The 22,153-nt window shown below is 42.3% G+C and overlaps 1 protein-coding gene across 7 annotated transcripts in view; it reads right to left on the bottom strand.

Annotated features, from left to right (window-relative positions):
* The window catches only part of sorbs3 (sorbin and SH3 domain containing 3), a 118,998-nt gene that overhangs the window by 90,362 nt on the left and 6,483 nt on the right, over positions 1-22,153 (bottom strand). For 3 of the 7 annotated variants that reach the window (XM_034169919.1, XM_034169922.1, XM_034169921.1), the window contains exon 1: positions 9,627-9,775. The exons of 1 other annotated variant lie outside the window; for it this stretch is intronic. The gene's annotated coding sequence lies outside the window, so the exon portion shown is untranslated. Of the gene's footprint in view, positions 1-9,626; positions 9,776-22,153 lie in introns of those variants that run through there. 3 more of the 7 variants (XM_034169924.1, XM_034169923.1, XM_034169925.1) reach the window with 1 other exon arrangement.

The following is a 22,153-nucleotide window of genomic DNA, read 5'->3' as shown; positions in this document are numbered from 1 at the left end:
CCACATGCAAAACATTTTGCGATGACACTTCCAGGGCTCCGTAAAAATGCCTGTTTTTACAAATAAAAAATGGAATATTTTACAAAAGCACATTGATCTGTAAACACCAACACACGACACACATCACATTAACGTGTTGGTTTACATAATGAATGACTGAACCAATCAGTGTTTAGCAGAGGCACATTTACCCAGAATCCTTTGCGATCTGTCTGTTTTTGTTACAAAACCTCAGAATTAGTACATTATTCAACATTAAAAGATATATGTTATATTTTAACTTTGTACAAATGACAGAATTGACATTAATGGAGTTATTCTATCAGTATTCACACAAAACCATAAGTCAGGATGCCTTTATTTTTCAAGCATCATGATTAGAGTGCTAGGCTTTGTGGCTGCTCTCAGGGTGCTATAGCTGTGTAGCTTCCAAAAGGGGGCAGCATGTTCAAACATAGAAGTGCTGACTCATTATTTGGGTCTTATGTCGCTTTTTATGCTTCCAAAAGCGACCGTGGTGTTAAAACTCAAATTCAGCTTGTTAGCAGTTGTAAATGTATCAGAGACAATACTGGAATTTATCGGTTATCTGTAACTAATGATACATTTTTGGGTGGTTCATCGGTTTATCTTTATCAAAGATAACTTTTCAGTTATCTGTTATCGAAGTTAATTTTTTGGTTATCTGTGCCCACCACTGTGGACATCATAGCCAGCCTACACACAGGTACTGTGAGTTCTCTGTGGAGCAGAAGCAGAGACTCTTGAGTTTGTTTGGGACGTCTTCTGACTCCTTCACTGTTCAATGCCTGCATGGGCTGCATGTTGGGTAGTGTTGTGGAACCCAGTCACTTAGATGCTTTTGTTGGTGAGGAATGGTTTACTGACCTTGACTTTGCAGAAGATGTTGTGATCTTTATGGAATCAGTGATACCCTAATTGCAGCACTAAAGAAGATAAGTAAGGAATCAGACTGCCTGGGTTTGTGATTGTCTTTGATCAAAACTAAGATCCTGTCTTAAAATGACTTCCTGGACTGGAATTACTTTATGTCCAGTGAGTGGTTGACTAAGACAAAGATGAGGCATATCACTTGCATTGTGAAGGGGGCATCAATTTCTCTGTGCATGATCCAGTACGCAGGCGCCTGAGTGTTGAAGACCCCAGTAGCTGGAGAAGGTCAAGCATATGTTTCAACTGGCTGCAACAGATAGATGGTTATATTCGAGATATGCGAATGGATCACTTGTCTGTCTGGGTGGTTGCCATTCAGGACAAAAGGCAGTTCCATGATGTCGTAGATGTATCGAGGCACGACACAGGTACATGCTCCCAGACTTGATTTGACTAAATTGGGTGAAACAATTAACTAAGTGAACAACACATTGTCCTTTGCCACTGATCAAAATGCAGATGTGTATGCTTTTGAGATTGATGTATAAGTTTTTAATGAGTACATACATGCTGTAGAGCATTTGTGCTTCAGAACATGCGATAGAGTTTGGGGTGTAAGGGTTTAGTACTAGAGGTGGTATTTTTTGTTTTAAAAATCAACCATTTCCTGTGGATGAACACTAGTCCTCATGTTTACCTAACTCTTACCTAAGGGTCCAAGTACTTGCTTGTGCACAGCAGTGGTCACACCCCATTAAACCACATTGGTTTGCGGGCTAAACTAGGTAAGAGTAGCACACGGAGAGAGTCTCTGTGATGGAGTTTGCTTTGCTCCCATATCAATGCATGAAGTCGGGAAAATTCCAGAATAGACTGCTTAACAGATGAGACAATGACTTCAATGTTATACCCCCCAAAAATGAGTGAGTGTTGAGCACAACCAGGGCACCCTAGTGGCAATCACTGCTGTATACTCAACTCAACACAGGGTTCAGGGTCAGCTAGTGTTTTCTAACATTGCTGTAGATAAAATAGGTTCACTGCAAAAAAAAAAAAAAAAATATATATATAATTTTAATGAATGAAGATTACTTACAATATATCTTAAAATGTTACATATTTGTTTAGTGGCATCACATTTAATGATTTAGTACCATAATATACAATTAATGAATGTTTATGAGTTCAATGGTACAAATATTTCATGAGGTGAAAGCTGAAACGTTCCAGCTTTCACCAAATTAAATATTCGTTCCATTGAAAGAATGTAAAAACATTCATTATTTGTTTCATATAATGGCTAAAATTTGGTATTTTGATATTTTATTCAGTTATAAACAACAAAAAAGGGACTTGCATTTTGGTGTGTGTCACTGGTGCTTTGATGTCAACAGTCCAACACAAACTTTAAATAGGAGTCCAAAATTGTTCCCACTCAACTTGGACACACAGTTAGATAGTTTAAAAATAATTCTGATGATGTAGTCCGTGATGCCATGCACTGACCTTTTGTACTTCCAAAAAAAAAAAAAAAAAAAAAAGTCATGTCAGGCTCTAGTCAAGCTCTTCATCCTAACGTCATCCTCTTCATCCTAACAGCTCTTTATGCCTCCAGAAGGCTTACCGTGTATTGGATTTGTTTTTGTTTGTTTGTTTTTTATGTTAGAAGAATTAGCACCATCAGTTAGCTCCTTCAAGTCGTCGTCCATCAGCAAAACAAACTCAGCCATGTTTACCTAATGGTGGTCACAGTGTGCAATGGTACAAAATGTATGGAGCCAAATTTGTACGGTAAATGGAATCAAATTACACGCTAAATGCAATGAAACACAAATGGTCCGAATAATCCATGTCACGTGATATACAAGTACCAATCAAATGATAAGGATCCACTCAGCTGTTATACAATCATCTATATTTGCATGCCAGTGTGTTTATTTGTGCAAATAGGCTATATGTTTGTTGCCCTTATTGTAAAACAGCTGCCATTTTATAACTTTATGTGGCTAACACCTTTTTTGAAGAAAAAAGTCTTCTTAAAGACTTCTCAGAAGTATTTATACCAAATTTTGTGCTTGCATCAATAACTGAATGATACACTTATCGGCTGCACTATATTTGTAAAATTATCCAGATCTGTTCACGTGAGATACATATCTGAAGTAAAGAACAATAACACTGTTCGACTGAAATGAATAATTCCATGTTCAGCCTTGGTAGAGCTATATGTTCTCTGAGTAATCCATCTAGTTAGCATGAGTGTTGCTGTGTGTTTATACGAGGTCTGTCAATAAAGTAACGGTCCTTTTTATTTTTTTCAAAAACTATATGGATTTCATTCATATGTTTTTACGTCAGACATGCTTGAACCCTCGTGCGCATGCGTGAGTTTTTCCACGCCTGTCGGTGACGTCATTCGCCTGTGAGCACTCCTTGTGGGAGGAGTCGTCCAGCCCCTCGTCGGAATTCCTTTGTCTGAGAAGTTGCTGAGAGACTGGCGCTTTGTTTGATCAAAATTTTTTCTAAACCTGTGAGACACATCGAAGTGGACACGGTTCGAAAAATTAAGCTGGTTTTCAGTGAAAATTTTAACGGCTGATGAGAGATTTTGAGGTGATTCTGTCGCTTTAAGGACTTCCCACGGAGCGAGACGTCGCGCAGCGCTCTCAGCCGCTGTCGTCAGCCTGTTCAAGCTGAAAACCTCCACATTTCAGGCTCTATTGATCCAGGACGTCGTGAGAGAACAGAGAAGTTTCAGAAGAAGTCGGTTTCAGGATTTTATCCGGATATTCCACTGTTAAAGGAGATTTTTTTAATGAAAGACGTGCGGACGGGTCGTAGCCGACGCGACGCTCCGCCACAGGAAAAACACCTCTGTTGAAAGCCTTAAGGACAAGTTGGAACATGTCCTGCTGTTAAACAATTTCTCATATACTCACTCCACTGAAAGCCATCAAAAGCCGCCTGGATTTTAGAAATGGTTTTAGAAAACCCGTCCGCACGGACCCGTCCGCACGTCTTTCATTAAAAAAATCTCCTTTAACAGTGGAATATCCGGATAAAATGCTGAAACCGACTTCTTCTGAAACTTCTCTGTTCTCTCACGACGCGCCAGTCTCTCAGCAACTTCTCAGACAAAGGAATTCCGACGAGGGGCTGGACGACTCCTCGCACAAGGAGTGCTCACAGGCGAATGACGTCACCGACAGGCGTGGAAAAACTCACGCATGCGCACGAGGGTTCAAGCATGTCTGACGTAAAAACATATGAATGAAATCCATATAGTTTTTGAAAAAAATAAAAAGGACCGTTGCTTTATTGACAGACCTCGTATATGTAAGATGTCAAGCAGAAAACATTAAGTTAATCATTGATTCCACATACACTGGGATGTCTGAAACCTAAGTCGTGCTCAAATACATGAAGGTAAGCAGATAAAACATGGATATGCTTGTTTGCTGAAGGTGGCTATTTAGTTTGGGTAATTATTATCCACAAGACTTGTAACAACCTTTTAGTACACTGTTAAAAGTGATTCTTATCTATGTTGAAGTGTTCATTTCCTCAGTATTCCTGCAAACTTTATGAAACCTGACAAGTAGAAGGGTAAAGCTTATTTTTAGTGTTTGTACAAGGTTACTCCTGCTCATCAGCTTATATAACAGGGGTTGTAAAACAATACATTTTGTGTGTAAGGGTTGTGAGGTCATTACAAGCATGCTGGGTGAATAAAAAAACTGGCATTTATTTCCAACCGTGTTTGATGATTCAGTCTGTAGTTATGTCAAAGATGTTAGAGGACGTGTGAGATAGATCACAGCGTCCCGCCACACTTCCCCTCTGCATCTAAGCAGACATAGTCCATAAAAGGTCCTGCAGCTGCAAGTTTGCGATATGCAGTTATTGGGGGATAGACACGTTTATCAGGAGAGAACTGATTCACCTCCTTGTATGGTGCTCCTTCAGCCTGACAAACCAGAGGGTGCTTCTTGTCAATGGAGAGGCAAGAGATTCCCAGGAGGAGGCAAAAGGCAATAAATCACAGCTTCACTTTAAAATGTGTTTTTCTACAAAACAGCACATATTATCTAAAATGCTACTTTATTTTAATGGATTTGTAGAAGCATGAGTGCAGTACGGCAAGCAAAGCTTTCAACAACAGCTACGTACAGAATACTCTCACAGATTTTCACGGATGTCGTTTTGCATATTTAAGCAATATTATTCCTGGCAGCTTGACCCTCAGTTATATCACAAAGAAAAATCACAGCCAAGTGTGGAAATTACCCCGACAGTAAGATGTGGCAATGCCCAACAGTCCTCAGATCGTTAGGCAAGATGGGAAAGTATTCTGACGAAACAAATGATTTACACTTGTATCATTACAACTCTAAATCTCTCGCACTAACATACCAGCAGTGCACCCAAAGGCGCCGGGCAAAGCAACAAAGGGCAGCATGTTGGCAAACACTCAGTGATGCAGGGAGAGCGATTTACACATACAACTTAAATATCTCTTGCCTGCAAATGCATTTTGACATTACTGTTTAACTAGTCAGAATAATAGTTTAAGATAGCTGTAGTTATAATCTGAAAAGTAGGAAGAATTATCTAAAATATCGCTAAATATGTGTATAGACAGGATATCCATAATCATTTGAGATACAGTAAAACTCGCATATAATGGATGCAGGTGGACCAGCGAATGTTGTCTGTTATAATTGAAATCCACTATATGTATAAAACGAACAAAATCTGCTATATCTGCAAAATGGATAAAATCTGCTGTATGTATAAAATGGACAAAGTCAGTTATGTATAAAACAGACAAAATCCATTATATGTATGTAATGGATTAGTTACACTCAGGAAGCACCGAATGATTTACGGGGAATCCCCAGCACCAATTAGGCTTACGTACTTCCTTGATTAAACGCCTGACATTGAATATGGGCCTGCCTCATTAAGGGCCCGGTCACACGGTATACGGCGATAGCTGAACAAAAGAAAAAAGTCACAAATCGTAGAGAAAAAGTGGACGAATGAGCCGGCACATCTCCCATCACCGAAAAGTCTGCAATTCCAGAGAGCATAAAAGAACGAAACAAAACCGCAACTAACAAAAGAGAAATGAAGCAAACGGCGACCTTGATGCTTTAAACAAAATCTAAACAAAACATTCATGATGACATGACTTGACAGCGGGTATCAGACTGAGCGCCAGTCTGTGCTTATTTCTGTAGCCAACGTGCGCTCTCCACAGCACCTGCAGGTGCAAGAGTAGTGTTGACAACAGGTCTGTCTCCACATAAACGTGTGCACACACGCACGATCCAGTCGTCTGTGGCTGGAACGATCCAGCCACAAACGGGATGCGAATGTGCGCACAGCCCTTTGTGTGTGTCCGCACAGCCGTTTGTGTGTGCGCACAGCTTCACCAGTCACAGATGGCATGCAAATGTGCGCACAGCAGTTTGTAGCACACAGCCTTTAGTGTGTGTGCGCACAGCCTCTCCAGCCACAGACGGCTGGAACGTGCGTAAAAAGTTAAAGTAGTTGATAAAACGTTCTTGCCACTATTGTTTCTGTATGAAAATGTTGTTTTTCGTCCCACACATGGACGAGTCACATTCTGCTCGTCGGATTTTTAGTTATTGATCTGTTCAGATATCATCGGTGTTTGTGCAAGACGTCGGACTTGGGAGGTTTCATGAAGTTGGACAACAATCAAATGGATGGTACGAGAACTACACAAATGATGAGGAACCGTCAAGACAGACAGCAAAATGAAATACGGACAAATTGAAGTTGTCATTGGCATTCGTTCACATTTTTCAACAGTTTGAAAATTCTGACGAAGCGCCAGCTACAGGAAGGAAGGTGGATGATGGTTAAACGATGTCTCTGAAAATCAACGTAAGTCCAGGTTTCTTGTTTCGTTTTGGCTTCGGTGTCCTTCATTAGTGCCGTGTGACCGGGGCTTTAATGGCCGGGTCAAAATATCATCTGAAACACCTGCCTTCAATAAGCAGCAGGCATTATGTGCATTAAAAAGATTACATTTAGTTGAATCACTCTGTTTTCTCAGAGCGGTAACTTAAAATCCTAAAGCCTGATTTATGCTTCTATAGCTCCGTAACTCCATGGCCATGCAGTAAAGTCGACGTACACGTGACCCTTTTAAAGTTCTGCGTCGCATTGGTGGGCATCTTAATGCAATTTACCGCAGAAACAGCGGCTTTTTTGGGATCAATTTGTCCCTCAACAAGCTTCACTTCCTTATAGAATCACCAGCCTCCAAACCAACATTACGGTACGTACAATTTCCCTCCATGAATTGCGGGTCATTTGAGCATCATTGTAGTTTTTCAACTCTGTGTTGTAAAGTTGATCATATTTGCAGACTTTTCAGCCAAATGTTCTTCTGTTTGATCTATGAAAATGTAATTGGTGTGCGCACTGTAAAAACTTTTAAAATATGAAGAGAGAGGAAGGAGTGAAACCGGAAAAGTGACCAATCACAGCCCTTGCGGTCTCCGTCGTTTAGCCGGTGCCCGTCTGGCAACAGAGAGGGTTTGCAGGGAAACAGAGGGATCTGATCCAAAGCAGGTGTCTTTGGCTCATCACACCCAGGGATATCTGTGTGAAACTAAGGCAGTATCATTGCTGGCCTTGAATTACGGCCTGCCTGGGTTAGGCGCTGGTTCTGAGCACAGTTTGAAAAGAATAAACATCTGGGCTTTTAATCAAGGAAATATGTTACTCACTTTCCTCAAATCGGTGAGTGTCAGTGCTGAACTCTGTTTCATACCTCTGCTGCGATTGGGCACGCCCAGACTGCGAGGGTTTTTTTTTTTTTTTTTGCGAGGGGTTTTAGTGGAAATGCATTGTGATGGGACGGTACATTTTGTCTGATGCAAGTGAAAATCCTTTATGCATGGAAAACCATACAAAAACATTGGGAGTTTTGCGTTTGTCCAGTGAGTGGGAGGATCCAGTTTATACGATGACAGTTTAGGGCGAGTTGTATTGTATTTGTAATTAAATTCGGAGTAGTCAAAATTACAATTTTCTAATATGTTGCTGATTCAGAGCCAGTATTCACAATGCATGCTGGTCACATTTGTTTCAGCATGTTAGTGTTATATGGCTGGGGGGGCCTGGCTGCCGGTTTGTTTGTCTTTTGGTTTCCTCCCAGGTGGCGTGCGTTTGGGACTGAGTGGCTGTGTTGCTGAGGCTGTCAGGACCTCACCCTGATCACCTGCGACTCGTCAGGACTCACAGCTGTAGTGCATCTGGATGGATTGGAACATGTTGGCATTTAAGACTGGAGTGCACAGTGTGTATTTGCCAGAGACTCGACCTTGTGACCAGACGGGTGAGATCGTCGTCTCGGGAGCCATCTCATCAGCAGCGGATGCTGAGAACGTCCAGGTTTGATGCACAGTCTGTGAAAGAGGAGGGGGTGAGGTCTCACGCTCGTCAGCACACTTCCTGAGGTACGTTAGATTTTGTGACTAACAGTTATACAGTCAGTAAATGTGGTGTCCCTCACACCTTATTGTATTGAGCTGTTTGTTAGTCATGTATCAGCTTCCACTGCAGTGGAGTTTTGTGAACGGGAGGTTCCATGCCTGCAGGTTGGGAAGCTGATCAGTAATCAAGCCAGGAAGTGTTTGCTGTTTGTACACCCTTAAGTGTTCTGTGTGTAGAGTGTGGACTCACATAATGGTTCCTTCTTTCACAGACTCGGTTGTTGCGGCCACCTGGGGGGTGTCGGCGGGGTCCTTGGGTCCGAAACAGCTTCTGGCTCCGGACCGTTAGCGCTGCTGGGAGCGCACCACGCCAGGCCGCACCTTTTTATTATATTTCACTGTTATGTATTAAATTCAGTTAGCCTTTGTACCGTGCTCTGCTTATTTCATACTGGGTCCTTCAAACGCTGGTCGGTTCTCCGAGCTGCGTCCGACACATAACATGTTAGCATGTATTTAACTGTGGAAAAACAGCATTCATACTCATACAGCATTCTTACTTCATTCCAAAGATAACTACTCATGAATTCCATTACATTACATTTATGGTTTATGCCATCAGTGCCCTGTGTGAACACAAAAATAAGCTAATATCAATTAGCACCCAAATCAAAAGTAGAGTGATGAGATTACAAACACATTTTAGATAGCTTAAATTTTTTATTGTTATTACACCATAAAAAATATTTTGTACAATCACATTTTTTATGCTGATATCTTAGAATTAATGGCACCTAGTGATAACTTTTTACTATTCATTTTCTTTTAAAATTTTTTAGCCCCAATTTAATTTTGGCTTGTCAAAATCATTCAACACACTATAATGGATTTGGAATACTAATCAGACTGTAATTTTATCTTCATCAAAATGCATCTATAATGTGAACTGCAGTTCGCAAAATGTCACTTAGTGCTTCTCGACACACATTCCAACTCTCACTTCTACTTGTCCAAGAGCTGAAGCTCAGTCAGTAAAATCCCACGGGACTTTTTCAAACACTAACACAGCACAAATCACATGACACAGTGAGGCGACTTGTTTTCAGGTGCACAGGTTTTTGGAGCTGTTAGCCGTCAGACAGGTTACTCAACGTAACACAAACCACAGATCAGTCATAACATAATGTTCTCCAAGATTAAAGCCACTGCTGTAGGCCTGTCACAACCTGTGCCCCCATGGGAAAAAGGTGTACTCACCTGAAAAGTGATCTCACACCTTGGGTCTGCTTCGGCAGTGTGCGTAAACACAGTATTTCAGTGTGCGGTGACCGTCCCTGCTGCGTCTCTCTCACCCAACTACTCACTACTAACTACAACTCTCCCTCTCTCTGTCTCACTTCCAGTCCTCCCTCTGCCTGTGAAGGACTTCCCAGTTGACAGGCATTGCCATAGCAACGCCTTCCACCCGTTCAAAAGGCACCCTCCTCTTGGCTTGTCAGTTCAGGGCACCTCCTTTGGTGAAGAAGCCCTATTGTTGTGATAAGGTGATATTTCACAGCACAGGGTTAAGAAAAGGGGAACACAAACACTTTATCACCTCCACCTCCCAGAAACTGCCCACAGACTCCATGACTCTCCTATTTTTCTCCCAGTTTCTCACTTTGCACATTTTCCCTTTTGTGTGCATGTGTGATCACACAACCTCTGGCTCGTCGAAGGCCTGAAGAGAGAATAGGAGCTTCTTCTGTTCCAGTTGCTCTGGAAGCGTTTTAAACTCATTACTCAACACTACATATCATTTATGGCATGCACTTTGTGCTGACTATCCTGCAAAGTAATGCACGTGGCAGTAATACTGTTTAAAGTCCATCCACTCTTTTCAGGTTTCAAATCCCACAAAACTTCAGAGAGGTTGCTGCGCTGCGAGATCTCAGTAACATTGAGAACTGCATTGAGATGCTCTGATCACGCTGCACTTTAAGCGCTGCACACGGACAACACCATTAACTTCGCAACATAAAACTATTTTTATATTGTGCCTAAAACTCTCATGAATATATTCTCTGGGTTTTTAGATGTTGTTATTGTGTTTATTTTATGTAAACATGGGAGAATCACAGGCTGTCTCTCCGTTATTTTCAATGGGAGCTGCTGTGAGCTACACTCGCTTCCTGATCATGTTGTTCTGGGGGAAAGTGAAGTTTGCTCTTTAACGTCTTGATTATTGTTCTTTACAGCACTGTTTGTCCTCTTTCTTCCAGACTAATATATATAATATGTCTGAAATTCGATGGCAGCTTGTTCAAACTCCAGCGGCTCAAGTCCAAGAACAAAACCTCAGTCTCGTCGATCGTCGAACTTCAGTATGCTGACGACAACAACGCTGTGGCACCATCTTGTGAGTCGCTCCAAATTGTCTGTGATCATTTCATCCAGGCATATGCAGATTTTGGTTTTTCCATGAACTGCAAGAAAACGAAGGTTCTGTCGCTTTGCTCACCACAGGAGAATCAAGCACATCTCCAAATTACCATCCACAATGAAGTGGTGGAACAAGTATCAACCTTCCCGTACCTTGGCAGTGTCATGGATCAAACCTGCAGTCTTGACCCTGAACTGGATAATCGGCTTCGGGTTGCTCATGCTGCCTACGGAAGATTGGCCAATCACGTATTCCTGGATCGTGATATCAAAACCTCAACCAAAGTCCTGGTTTATTGCGCTGTGGTTCTCCCATCTCTTCTTTACAGCTGTGAGAGCTGGCCGCTGTACAAATATCAAATTCAAAAGCTTGAGCGATTCCATCAGCAGAAGCTCAGGAGGATCCTGAACATCTCATGGGAGGAGAGGATTCCAAACACGGCTGTGCTCGAAAGAGCTGACCTCCCCTCCATTGAAACAACAATCAATCAACATCAACTTTGTTGGCTTGAACACATATAGTGCATGGACTAAACCAGACTTCCAAAGAGAGTTCTCTATTCAGAGCTGACTGCGGGACATTGAAAAAGAGGTGGTCCGAAGGAACGATTCAGAGATCAGATCAAATGCACCCTTCAAGACTTTAAGATCAATCTGGATGCGTGGGAGGATCTGGACGCCCGGAGATCTGCCTGCATGATTGGTGCCAAGACCACTGAAGGGGAGTGATGCCAACAGGCTGATGAAAAACGACGCTTGAAAAAGCTTAGAATTGCTCAACGAGAAGCCGGCACTGCACCCCCTCCAGCTATCCTTTGCCCTTCCTGTCCTCATCTCTTCTACTCAAATTTCGGTCTATTCTCTCACACCAAATGGAAACACCCCTGATTCCTGGAACTATCCTCGATTATTGAGTGATGCCAACGATGACGACGACGATGATCTCAGAGCAATCAGATTGTTTCAAATGGTGTTATGATGCTGTCAGAACATGTACATTGCGATCAGATGATGCAGAAACTGCACATAGACTGCCGTCAGATGTGCGTCTCATCTTGATGGTGCCAAGAGTGTTTTGAACTGTGCAACACACTCAAGACAGCCGAGCGAATGGGACCAACTATGTAGACTGCTCAGAGACTGGCATCCGTCTGTCTTCAGACCGCACCTCAATACTTCCCTACTGTGGCCGGATGTGTCATTCTGACACCATTCGGCCTCAGTCGGCCTATGTATGCCGGGGTTTAAGTGTGATGGGGTCCTCAACAATGTCAAAGGTAGTCTTCCAAATAAGTATGTAATGTCAGGAGAAATTTGATTTGAAATGTGGTTTATGCCAAATTCTGATCCAACCATGTGAATGTTTTGGCATAAATCAAGACTTGTGAAATCAGGCAATGATTTACCAGTCTTCCATTGTCCAGCTGTCTTCTGAAAACCCACCTCTTTTCCCTGGCTTTGACACCTATTAAAAGATGTTGACTTCATTCATTTTTGTTGATTTTGTCTTATTGCTTTTTTATTGTATGGTTGTTATTTTACTCATGTTTTTGGCTTTTAATTAATTAATTTTACCCACCTCCTCCTCATCAGGAGGAGAGTGCGCTGACAGGAGTGTGTGTATCTCTCTCACATGATGGAATGCGCGCGTGTGCATGCGTAGAACAGGTGGTCGAACCAGAGTGCGAGTGTGTGGCCAAAATGTTCGCTCAGCTGCGTGTGTGTGTTCATAATGGCTGAAGAAGCCGATACATGTGCACACGTGGGGCACGCATGAGCCCAGGAGCTGTCCATCCTGAGTATGCACACAAAAAGGCTGCCAACTATTAGTGATCACCTGCTGTTGTACAGTCTGGCGAAGAATCCCTTTAGGTGTTTGATTAGTATAATGCTCCAATCACTGGAGCATTGCTAGATTGTATTCGTCCGGCTGGACTCTATAAACTGCTGTTGAACTGTGCTGGCCGTGCACCAACTTTCCCCAGCCGCAGCCAGCGAACTTTTTTCTGTTTTTTTTTTTTTTGTAACTTTTTTTGCAAATCTACCATTTCCTTTTTCCTTACTTCTGGCCATTTCAGTGTACTTGATATGCATCTTAACACTGATCGATGTTGCCAGCACACAGCGGAGCCAGGTGAAAGGGAGTTTACCACATGCTGCAGCCCCTGGCTGCTGTCTGTGCTGCGTGGGATGCTTCTGGGGTACTGGAGGTGAGTTGCTTTGTTTCTTTATGTTGTCATGGGCTGGGGAAAGAGTTCCACATTATACCTGCTACAGAGTTAGGAGGTAAACATGCAATAATATGCGTATTACAGCAGTGACACCCCGTTCAGCTGCGCTGCGGGGCACTGCACCGAGTTTCTGACGTACGCAATGATGCAGTGACACAATGACGCACTGACACAGTGCAACACACCTGCCTGTGGTTTAAGAGCTGTGACGTGCACAATATTTCACATAAATTATCTCGCCCATGAGAGGGAATGGAAGTGTATCTATAACATGGATATAACAACCCGTTCAGATCTGCGATGGCATGCGCTGGTCAACGTTGACCTGCAGTGGCACGCGGTGCTTTCGATTTGATCATGCACTTTTCACATCCACTGCACATGATGAAAGCGTGCCACATACATGTTATTACATATCAACATTTCCTTTTCCCTCCCTGGCCGGGGTCCAGTGGAGGTGTACATACGTGGCACAACATGCCAGCAGGCTTTGCCGTGACTGATCCATCTCACTGTGCTAGCTGAGAACATCCTCCCTGAGTCTCAAAGCGGGTTCCGCGCATATTGAGGTACAAATGACATGATCTTAGTGACCCGTCAGCTCATGGAAAAGAGCAGAGAGCAACAATGCCCACTTTTCTTTATCTTCTCCGATCTTGAGAAAGCCTTCGATGCAGTCTCCAGGGATATTCTTTGGACAGTTCTCTCCAGGATTGGCTGTCCTGATCATTTCGTTCAACTGGTTCAATCTCTTCATGAAAACATGGAAGGCTGTGTCTGTTTCAACGGAAGTCTCTCTGACCCATTTCCCATCAACTGTGGTATCAAACAGGGCTGTGTCCTTGCACCGACACTTTTCTCAATCTATCTCGCTGCTCTCCTCAAAAGAACTGACTCATCAACCCATGACAAAATCTCAGAGCAATCAGATTGTTTCAAATGGTGTTATGATGCTGTCAGAACATGTACATTGCGATCAGATGATGCAGAAACTGCACATAGACTGCCGTCAGATGTGCGTCTCATCTTGATGGTGCCAAGAGTGTTTTGAACTGTGAAACACACTCAAGACAGCCGAGCGAATGGGACCAACTATGTAGACTGCTCAGAGACTGCCATCCATCTGTCTTCAGACCGCACCTCAATACTTCCCTACTGTGGCCGGATGTGTCATTCTGACACCATTCGGCCTCAGTCGGCCTATGTATGCCGGGGTTTAAGTGTTACGGGGTCCTCAACAATGTCAAAGGTAGTCTTCCAAATAAGTATGTAATGTCAGGAGAAATTTGATTTGAAACGGACAACATTATTGTAACCGACACTCACTGGCCAATTCATGAGGTATTACACCGTGCTTGTTTTTGCCTTCAGAACTGCCTTAATTCTTCACAGCAATGATTCAACATGGTAATGGAAACATTCCTCAGGGGTTTTGGTTCTTGTTGGCACGATGCAGCTTCTTGTATTTACCACATCATTGTATCACCAGCAACAGAGGCCATGCTTTGATGTGGTTTATGCCAAATTCTGATCCAACCATGTGAATGTTTTGGCATAAATCAAGACTTGTGAAATCATGCAATGATTTACCAGTCTTCCATTGTCCAGCTGTCTTCTGAAAACCCACCTCTTTTCCCTGGCTTTGACACCTATTAAAAGATGTTGACTTCATTCACTTTTGTTGATTTTGTCTTATTGCTTTTTTATTGTATGGTTGTTATTTTTACTCATGTTTTTGGCTTTTAATTAATTTGGTTGTATTTTGTTTTCGATATTATGTCTTTTATGATGATTTCTATTTATTCTTCTGTACAGCACTTTGGTCCACTGTGGTTGTTTTAAAATGTTTTAAAGTTGGTTGGTTGGTTGGTTCTTAGGTAACACGAATGGTGCGCTGTGTGTTCATCTGTTGCTGTACCCCCTCTGCTTCAGTTTTTATTGTGTATTTTCAGAGATGCTCTTCTGCATACCTCAGTTGTAACAAGTGGCTATTTCAGAAACTCATTACTTTTTTATCAGCTTGAACTCTGCCATCAGTAAGGCATTTTGTAAAATATTAAAATTAGCTTGTCTGTCACCAGCAATCATGGCACATTCAGTCACTTAAATCACTTTTTGTCCTCTTTCTAATGCTCAGTTTGAACTTTAGCAAATCCACTTGACTAAGAATACAAGCTTAACTGCACTGATTTTCTGCCATGTAATTGACTGATTAGATAATCGCTTTAATGAACCCATAGGTCAGCGAACCTAATGAAAGGGGCATGAGTGTATATCAACCCTGTCAAAATGTACATTTCCCAATAACAGAACAATATCATGTTCAGAATTTATGTATTATTTGTTCCTGTGATACAGTTTTTCCACAACTGTTTACACACAAATACTGGTACTTGAGACACAATGACCACAACATGTAACTCATGCACCAATCCCCTGAACCAATTATGCTAAACTACAAACTACAACTACAACTACAAACTACAACTACTACAACTACAATTCCTGCTTTAGACTCAAATTGCAGTTCTAAAACACACTTTTTCAAAATGTTACACACAATCCTCTGCATTTGGCACACTTTTCATGAAGAAAATCTCTTGTTTTCACAAGGAACACACTATCATTCAAAATTGTAAAGTTAATTACCCTACTACGCACACTGAGTCAACACATGTCACACAGTTTTACAATTAGCAGTTGAGTTCCTCTGCTTTGGAGCAATGGATGCCAACATGGGAAACAGAGACAGAGCCGGAGGAGTGAGAGTAAGAGGAGGAGGACGAGGAGCAAGAGGAAGGACAAGGGCCGTAATCTCTTATGAGATCTGAGCCATCTTGTTTGACCATGAGGTCAATCATGGTCTAACAATGAGGGAGGTTGGGCAAAGAGTATAGCCAAATTTGAGCAGGTACACTGTAGTATCCAGAATCTGGACTTTCCGAAATGAGACTAGGTAAGAAATCTGCTCTCACTAGAAAACTGCAGTACTGCTTATCAATACAGTACTCAATGAGTACAGTAGTAGAAGATTGCCTGTGGACTGTTCTGTAGGACTCTAAAAATAAAGTTTGTTTCAAGTATTTGGGAGATGTATTCCAACTTTGTATTTACACAGTATTTATAGTATTTTACTATTTGTAATACAGAACTGAAAGATTGTCAGCACACGGTGGTCAGGGACATCTTCTGTCTCCTGAACAAGAAACTGAAATCATGAACATGTGCCTAGAAAATGACGCCATAACATGATGGCAAATACAAAGAAAACTATACAAACAATGAGATATTTCAAAATATTGACAGGGTAAGCTTATCAGCATTGGGCCGTGTCTTGGAGGTCAACAGGGTGCCATTTGAATGCAGTTCAGAAAGAGTCAAAGAATTCCAATATAACTATGTGCAAGTAAGTCCTATACAATCCCACAATTGATAAATACTCTCAACACTGTATAAATTATATATATTTCAGTATTATAATCATAATGATTGTGCTTCATAATAGTGACCACTCCATGTCTATTTCTAATATTGTCGTGTGTTCTGAGAGTACTTAACCTAGCGGTGTCTGCAGTGAAGCACCAGTTCATATTCATTGATCAGGTTGCATTCAACCTCACAAAAAGACAAAAGATGGGGTTGGAATATGATCGGCCAGCGTGCCATTGTTGACGTCCTTAGCCAGCGCGGAGGGAACATCACAATGTGTGCAGCATTACCATGCTATCCGTGGCCCCAACAACAAAACCCATCTGATCACATTCCTGGATACCCTACACAACACACCAATTCCACCAGATCAGACAGAAGGCCAAAGCAACTCAGGTATGTTGTCATTTGGGACAACTTAATTTTCCACTGGGCCTGTTCGTAACTGGTTCCCTGCCCACCCACACTTTGTAGTTATTTATTCCCTCCATATTTTCCATTCCTCAATCCTACTGAGGAATTGTTTTTGTTGTTTCATGGCTATATATATATATATATATATATATATATATATATATATATATATATTATATATATATATATATATATATATATATATATATATATATATATATACACACAGTGAGGAAAATAAGTATTTGAACACCCTGCAATTTTGCAAGTTCTGCCACTTAGAAATCATGGAGGGGTCTGAAATTTTCATCTTAGGTGCATGTCCACTGTGAGAGACATAATCTAAAAAAATCCGGAAATCACAATGTATGATTTTTTAATAATTTATTTGTATGTTACTGTTGCAAATAAGTATTTGAACACCTACCAACCAGCAAGAATTCTGGCTCTCACAGACCTGTTAATTTGTCTTTAAGGAGTCCTCTTATTCTGCACTCTTTACCTGTATTAATTGCACCTGTTTGAACTTGTTACCTGTATAAAAGACAATCAATCACACTCCAACCTGTCCAGCATAGCCAAGACCAAAGAGCTGTCTAAGGACACCAGGGACAAAACTGTAGACCTGCACAAGGCTGGGATGGACTACAGGACAACAGGCAAGCAGCTTGGTAGAAGACAACAACTGTTAAGATTATTTATTAGAAAGTAGAAGAAACACAAGATGACTGTCAATCTCCCTCGTCTGGGATTCCATGCAAGATCTCACTTTGTGGGGTAAGGATGATTCTGAGAAAGCTCAGAAGTACACAGGAGGACCTGGCCAATGACCTGAAGAGAGCTGGGATCACAGTCACAAAGATTACATTAGTAACACATGATGCTGTCATGGTTTAAAATCCTGCAGAGCAGCAAGGTCCCCCTGCTCAAGCCAGCACATGTCCGGGCCCATTTGAAGTTCACCAGTGACCACCTGGATGATCCAGAGGAGGCATGGGAGAAGGTCATGTGGTCAGATGAGACCAGAATAGAGCTTTTTGGAATGAACTCCACTTACCATGTTTAGAGGATGAGAACAACCCCAAGAAAACCATCCCAACCGTGAAGCATGGGGGTGGAAACATCATAGTCTGGGGGTGCTCCTCTGCAAAGGGGACAGGACGACTGCACCGTATTGAAGGGAGGATGGATGGGGTCATGTATTGAGAGATTTTGGCAAACAACCTCCTTCCCTCAGTAAGAGCATTGAAGATGGGTCATGGCTGGGTCTTGCAGCATGACAATGACCCCAAACACACAGCCAGGGCAACTAAGGAGGGGCTGCGTAAGAAGCATTTCAAGGTCCTGGAGTGGCCTGGCCAGTCTCCAGACCTGAACTCAATAGAAAATCTTTGGAGGGAGCTGAAATTCCAAACCTGAAATATCTAGAGAGGATTTGTATGGAAGAGTGGACCAAAATCCCTGCTGCAGTGTGTGCAAACCTGGTGAAAAACTACAGGAAATGTTTGACCTCTGTAATTGCAAACAAAGGCTACTGTACCAAATATTAACATTGATTTTCACAGGTGTTCAAATACTTATTTGCAGCAGTAACATACAAATAAATTATTAAAAAATCATACATTGTGATTTCCGGATTTTTTTTTTTTTTTTTGATTATGTCTCTCACAGTGGACATGCACCTAAGATGAAAATTTCAAACCCCTCCATGATTTCTAAGTGGGAGACCTTGCAAAATCGCAGGGTTTTCAAATACTTATTTTCCTCACTGTACGAGGTCTGTGAGAAAAGTATCCAACCTTTTTATTTTTTTCAAAAACTATATGGATTTGAATCATGTGCGCTTGCATCAGACAAGCTTGAACCTTCATGCGCATGCGTGTTTTTTCACGCCTGTCGGTTGCGTCATTATCCTGTGGGCAGGCTTTGAGTGAGCACTGGTCCACCCCCCTCGTCGGATTTTTATTGTCAGTAAAATGGCTGAGAGGCTGCCGCTTTGCTCCATGAAATTTTTTTCAGAAACTGGTAGAGACAGCCCGTTGGAAACCATTCGAAAGATTCAGATGGATTTCGGTGAAGATTCTATCGGTATCACATGGATTAAGGACCATTAAAACTGGATTAAAAATGGCCCACGGTGGTGGAGGGCGCACCGCGCCCCGAGTGGCCATCAACAGGCTGGAACGAGCAGATCACTTCCAAATTTAAGGCTCTGTTGATGCAGGACGTCGTGTGACTAGCAGAGAAGTTTCAGAAGAGGTCGGGATCAGCACTTTATCGGCACATTCCACTGTTAAAAGAGATTTTGTAATGAAAGACGTGCGGACAGATTCGCGCGTCGCGACGCAGCCGCTCATGGCGCAGAACAAACAACACCTCCATGTTGGAAACCATTCGTTAGATTCAGATGGCTTTCGGTTCCGAGAAATTGTTTAACAGCTGGGCATGGGCACTCTCACGAAAGTAGTGAATGATCTTCTGCTTACAATGGATTCAGATACCACTATGGTTCTGGTGCTGTTGCATCTCAGTGCTGCATTTGATGCTGTGGATCATCATATTCTACTTGATAGGCTGGAAAATCATTTTGGGATTACTGGGAGTGCCCTTGCATGGCTGACGTCATACTTGACCAGTCGTTCTCACTGTGTTTTGTACAGTAACACTTAGTGACATGAAATTTGGGGTTCCACAGTGGTCTGTCTTAGGCCCCCTGCTTTTCTCCCTTTACATTGCACCGCTTGGGCACATATTGCGGCATTTTGGGATTACCTTTCATTGATATACTGATGATACTCAGTTATACATGCCGATAACTGCTGATAATCTCATTCATATAAAATCCTTAGAAGATTGCCTTGCATCAGTGAGAAGTTGGATGTCTAGAAACTTCCTACTTTTAAACTCTGATAAGACTGAAATGATGGTTATTGGTCCAGTAAGACATCGGCATCAATTTGACCAGTTAACACCTAGCCTAGGCTCGTGTGTCATACATCACACTAACAAAGTGAGGAACTTTGGGGTAATTTTTGATCCTACATTGTCCTTTGACCTCCACATTAGAAATATTACGAGGACTGCTTTCTTCCACCTGCAAAATATAGCGAAGATTCGTCCCATCCTGTCTATGGCTGATGCTGAGACCCTGATCCATGCGTTTATCTCTTCTAGATTGAACTACTGCAATGTTCTATTTTGTAGTTTACCGCAGTCCAGCATTAGGGCTCTTCAATTGGTTCAAAATGCTGCAGCCAGACTTTTAACACGAACCAGAAAGTTCGACCACATTACACCCATTTTGGCATCCCTTCACAGGCTTCCTGTCCCAGTGAGATCAGATTTTAAGGTTCGGCTACTAGTCTATAAAATTGTTTGGCTCCTCCCTACCTAGATGACCTAATTAAACCTTACATACCGTCCCGGGCTTGCATTCTCAGGGTGCAGGACTACTTTGTGTCCCTAGGGTGAATAAGAAGTCTGCAGGTCATAGAGCTTTCTCTTATTGTGCCCCTGTACTGCGGAATGGTCTCCCTGCATCAATTAAAGTAAGATTCTGTGGAGACTTTCAACTACAGACTAAAGACGCATCCCTTTCGTATGGCTAGCATACTGGTATAGTTTTGTTTTACGCTTTGTACTCTTTAATTAATTTTATTAGGAAACGGAGTGTGTTGTGGCCTCAACTTTACCTAAATTCTGGGTCTTTCATGAAGCTTAGGGCTAGTGGCCGGTGATCACCTTAGTATTTCTTCTTTTCTTGTTGTTTAATGTTGGCAAATTATACTGTATTTTTTGTCTTTCTGATACCTGATTCTGTTTTTTCTCTCTGTTTAAGGTGCAGCTCCATCCAGAGATGGGAGTTGTATTTGTGCTGGCGACCCTCCTGTCCTGTGCGCCAACAGCATTTCCTGTATATTCGTTTTGTGAATTGTTCTGTAATTTATGTCTGTAGCATGGCCCAAGCAGAGGGTCACCCCTTTGAGTCTGGTCTGCTTGAGGTTTCTTCCTCAGAGGGAGTTTTTCCTTACCACTGTTACTCTGGGGGTTGGTAAGATTAGTCCTTACTTGTGTGAAGCGCCTTGAGGCAACTCTGTTGTGATTTGGCGCTATATAATTGAAATTAAATTGAAATTGAAATGGCTGGATTTCCCATGCTAGGTGATATTACCCCTGCTGCTTGGCCAGGGAAAACAGCTTGTGATGTGGATGAGGTGCTGTGGCCAGAACCAAACAAAAGAGAGGATACAGCATAGTTTTTGTGCTTGTTTCTTCTGTTGTTTTGTATGTAGACCACTGTATGTGGAACTTTGTGTTGGGATGTACACTGTGTACATTGTTTTTGTGTAAAATACAAGGTCTGTGATGAAAAAAGCGGTCCTTTTTATTTTTTTCAAAAAATAAATGGATTTGATTCATATGTTTTTACGTCAGACAAGCTTGAACCCTCGTGCGCATGCGTGTTTTTTCACACGTGTCGGTTACGTCATTCGCCTGTGGGCAGGCCTTGAGTGAGGAGTGCTCCACCTCGCCCGTCGGAATCTCTTTGTCTGAATAACCGCTGCGGACGGCGCGCGTTGCTTTATCAACATTTTTTCTGGACCTGTGAGGGATATCCGAGTGGACACTATTCGAGAAATTAAGCTGGTTAACGGCTGATGAGAGATTATGGGGTGTTTCTGTCACTGTAAGGACTTCCCACGGAGCGGGACGTCACGCAGCGCTTCCAGGCGCCGTCGTCGGCCTGTTTCAACCTGAAAACATTCTAATTTAAGGCTTAATTCACCCAGGACGTCGTGAGAGAACAGAGCAGATTCAGAACAGGCTGGCATGAGGACTTTATGCAGACATTCCACTGTTTAAGGACATTTTGTAATGAAAGACGTGCGCGCAAATTCGCCGAGTCGTTTCCGTGATGACTCGGCGAATCTGTGTGCGCCGCGACAGGAAAAACACCTCCGTGTTGAAAACCATTTGTAAAATTCAGGCGGCTTTTGATGGCTTTCAACAAGTGAGTAACTGAGAAATTGTTTAATAGCTTGGGCATGTTCCAACTCACCCGCTAAGGTTTCCAACGGAGGTGTTTTTCCTGTCGCGACCCCCCACGGTCGGGTCCGGCCCGACATGCGACTCTGCCCGCACGTTCTTTCATTACAAAATGTCCGTTAACAATGGAATGTCCGAATAAACTCCTCATGCCGACTTCTTCTGAAAGTTCTCTGTTCTCTGACGACTTACTGGGTCAACAGAGCCTGAAATGTGGAAGTTTTCAACTTGAAACGGAAAGAC

This window comes from Thalassophryne amazonica, chromosome 5 (assembly GCF_902500255.1).
Source record: "Thalassophryne amazonica chromosome 5, fThaAma1.1, whole genome shotgun sequence".
In the NCBI taxonomy this organism is placed as follows: domain Eukaryota; kingdom Metazoa; phylum Chordata; class Actinopteri; order Batrachoidiformes; family Batrachoididae; genus Thalassophryne; species Thalassophryne amazonica.
Note: the sequence above shows the minus strand (reverse complement) of the source record. Positions and strands in the feature narration are given on the sequence as shown.